Source organism: Manis javanica, chromosome 17 (assembly GCF_040802235.1).
Source record: "Manis javanica isolate MJ-LG chromosome 17, MJ_LKY, whole genome shotgun sequence".
NCBI classification, from domain to species: Eukaryota; Metazoa; Chordata; class Mammalia; order Pholidota; family Manidae; genus Manis; species Manis javanica.
In genome coordinates, this window is record NC_133172.1 from 62,406,412 (window position 1) to 62,410,357 (window position 3,946).

The 3,946-nt window shown below is 53.3% G+C and overlaps 1 long non-coding RNA gene across 1 annotated transcript; it reads left to right on the forward strand.

The window, feature by feature from the left end:
* The first annotated feature begins 904 nt into the window (after nt 1–904).
* LOC118967546 (uncharacterized) lies at nt 905–2,214 on the forward strand. The gene is made up of 2 exons (XR_005054667.2): nt 905–1,274; nt 1,676–2,214. It is a non-coding gene; the product is annotated as an uncharacterized lncRNA (long non-coding RNA).
* Nucleotides 2,215–3,946: the final 1,732 nt, after the last annotated feature.

Sequence of the window (3,946 nt, forward strand, 5' to 3'; positions counted from 1 at the left end):
TTGAGGGTAGAAATTTCCAAATAGTTTGTCCACTGATGTATCTCCAGGCTCTAGAACAGTGCCTGGCACACAACAGTGACTCAATAAATATCCGGTGAATAAATGGACAAATAAAGAAGAAATGAGTGTGTGTGGTTTGCTTGGGCCTCATAGAATCTTGGGACGAACAAAGACTCAGAGGTCAGGGGTGTTTATGCTCACATGGCCACACCTGGAGGGTCAGGGGCTCGCACACAGCTCCTTTGCCCTCCGTCTGAACAAAACCAGTGGCCTGGATTCCAAGTTACTGTCGAAAGGCAGTGGCTGTTTGCCATGGTGGCATTCCCACCGGCAGTGTGTGAGGGTTCCAATTTCTCCACATGCCTCACACTTGTTATTTTCTAGTTTTCTTAAAACAGCCATCCCAGTGGGCGTGAAGCGGTATCCATTGTGGTTTTGACTTGCATCTCCCTGATGAGTAAGGTCAAGCACCTTTCCACACACTTATTGGGAGCAAAAGGCCAGATATTGCATGGCTCCATTCGCATGAAGTGTCCAGACAAGGCAGATTCCACAGGGACACAAAGTGGATCGGCGGGCGCGGGGGGGCGGAGTGACTGTAACGGGGTCGGCTCTCCCTTCAGGGGGAGGGACGTGTTCTGGAATCAGACAGGGGGACGGTCGCACGGCACTGGGGACGTGCCGAGTGCCACAGAATCGCACGCTACAGGAATGCAGCGGCGGCTCATGTCAGGCTCCCTCAGGAGGGCTGCCCGATGACAGTGGCATTGTCTGCCAACCTGCTTCTTTGGTCTGTTCATTGGCATATTTTCAAACAGGTTCAGACTCTCATCAGGAATTTACCTCAAGGGAAACGCCTAAGAAAAACCTGCCGGGGCTTTGTCCACGTGTCCTGGCCGGGTGTCGGGCCCGGGAGGCTTTGCCAATTACCGGCTTCCCTCTGCCAACCAGATTGCGAGGGGCCCAGAAGCGTCCATCAGGCCACCCCCAAATATGTCCAGCCCCAGATCAGACCGAGGCCCTGCCCATGTGGAAGCTGGAAGGATGTGGACTAATAACGATAAACAGCTATTTAGTTCCTTTCTGGACACATTTGGACTGCATTTCGGGCCATGTTATGGGCAAACGCTGATCTGGGCGTTCCCCGGTTCCCAGACTGCATGTGAAACGTTGGGGGGCCTGTGCTGGGCTTTCCTGCCCAGGCTCCCTGTGCTGCTCGTGGGCCTAACCCGGAACCACCCTGAGACCCTGGCAAGGCAGCCCTTCACAGACAGGTCAGACGGGCCTGGCGAGGCGACGGCTCCCTGGAGGAGGAGAGGCGAGCTGCACGGGGGCTGGGGCCTGGGCTCCCGAGCTCCACCCTTGGGCTGGGCTGTGGTCTTAACCAGCTTTTCCCCTCCCCAGTTTAGGGCCTGTTTATCCCACCAGGTGGGCACAGATGGATGGATTTACCTCCATCACCTTCCCTCCAGGTCTGCAGTCCCATAGGGCTCAATCCAGGAGGACTGTTTTCAGCCCAGGCCACTGTTTCTCAGGGGCTGCCAATTACTTGAGGGTGACAATGGGACTCAGGGTCTTGCCTGGGCCGATTCCCGCCGACTCGCCCTCATGCTGCCTGAGCGGAAGGTTCCCAGGTCTGCAGCCCTGTCTGTCTCCTTCATTTATGTCCCCACAGGGCCTCATGCTGCGCCTGGCACATGGGAGATGTCTGCCGATTGTTGATAAATCTTTAAAGAAATCCGCAAACGTTGGAGTGAATGAAGCACGTTGCTGTGCAGGCTTTGTTACAGCAAAGCCAGCCTCGGGCAGTCTCACCACAGTGCCTCTGGCCTTCCTCGGGCTGGGTGGCCCCCTGGAGTCTCACGGAAGAAGCCCGGTGTGCGAACGGCCTGCGGAGCAAGCTCTGAATGTGGCAGCAAGCCCGGCACCCTGCCGTCCTCCCTCCACTTCACTGCGTGTGTCCCTCACCCGTTTTCCGGGTTTCAGCCCTTCTGATGACCGTCCGTGCGGGTTTCTGCTTTTCACGTTACCGTTGCCTCATTTGCGTTTTCCCCAGTTTCTATAGGATCTGAAATCAGCTGCTAGTCATATTTTACTATTTCAGAATGGGATGACCCTATTCTCTACTGTAGAACAGGGCTCAGCAAACTGGCCTGTGGGGCCAAATCCTGCCTGCTGCCTGGTTCCGAAATAAAGTTTTACTGGAAAACAGTCCCACTTGTGGCTGCTTTTATGCCACCACAGCAAAGCTGAGTGGTTGTGGCAAAGACCGTACGCATGGGGCCCACAGAGCCAAAAGCATTTACTGTCCAGCCCTTTAAGAGAAGGTGTGCCAGCCCCTGTTCTAGGACGGTCGGCTGTTTCCCAGGGATTGGCAATCAGACAACCCAGCAGGGAGCATCTCTGTAGGTTCAGTTTTTAACTTTCAGTGTCACTCATCCTTGGGAAAAAATCTTAGGTATGGAATTAGTAGACTAAAGAGAATGGACATTTTTTGCAATGCTTCTTATTTCCCTGAATTTACACTCACGTTGCATAGAATTTACCCAGCTATTAAAATTCAGTGAAGGCTCCAGTTTCACTACAACTTAGCCTCAGGGTCAGTGTTTGGAATGTCAGGGGTTAATATGAGAAGTACCTGATGCTTGAAGACTCCTTTAACTTCATTACTTTGAAAATTTAGCAACCAGATTTATATTTGCTGGTGTTTTTCCCCAAAAGCCCAATAATGAAGTTATGGCGAACTTTGATTTACAGTTGACTTGCTATGAAAAGCCTCTTCTGGGGAACAGGAATTCCTGAGAAGAGGAAAGGGGCTGTTTTTCTAGGGGAATTAAATTTCTTTAGGGGTGGCGTGTTCGGTGGGAAGCCACTCCTCGGTGTTAATCACATTTGTTGGGGAGGGCTAACAAGATTACAGTCTAGGAATCGACTGCTTCGGAAAAGAGGGATTTTCCCCTCTAGCCTGTTGGTCATTCCCTCCCAGAGAAACTCGGAGAGAATGTAGGGCAGCTTTACCGGGACCTCACCTGCCTGCAGGTTGGAGCCGGGGCCCCCAGGGAGCTGAGATAGGGCCGTGTGTGCGGCTGGCTCTGGTGTGAAACGGCTCCAGGCTGGAGCTGTGTGTGTCTTTTGGGGCCTCATGCCCTTTCTAGAGCAGACAGACACTTTCTGAGAGGCTGACGGTTCTGTGGCAGCCAAGCAGGAGCCCTCAGGCAGAGGAGAGGTAAAATTTCACGGACGGTTTGTGCTGTTTCTCAAGCTGACCAGGAAGACATTGTCAGATGGCACTCAGCCCCGTGTCCCAGCACCCTGCCTTTACCCGTGTGACACCCCTGCTCTGAGCCTGTACATGGACAAAGGAGATTCCCTGGGAGTGAAGTTAGAAAAGAGAGTGTATATCAAAACAGACTCGCAGCCCTTATAATCCTGGCCAGCACAGCCCTTCCACCCACCTCAGTGTATTTCAGATCCAGCCGCACATTAGAACCCTCACGGGAAGCTTTTGAGAAACCACTAACATTTATTTCGGGGGGTGCTCCCCCCATATGTTGGGGTTTAACTGATCTGAGTTGGGCCTTCAGTATCCAGAGATTCCAGGAGCAGCCAGAGCCAAGCACCAGGGGCACCGCTGACCTCTCGCTTCTTACCCTGGCACCCCCACCCCCCTGTGCCCCCCCTTTCTCCACCCTGCTCCTCAGACACCCTAAAGTTCCCTCAGGCAGCCAAAGGGGCTTCATGTTCCCTTTCTTTACGCACACAGCTCCCCGACCTGTCACACCCTCCCTCCCCTACCAGCTGACTGACTCTCACCCATGAGAACAAGCATCAGACAAGATGACAGGTGTGAGTGTAGATTACATATGGCCTAGATTTCAGAGGCTGGCATATCTGGGTGTAGATCCTGACTCCAGCCCTTAATGGTCATGTGACAAGGGGCGAACTT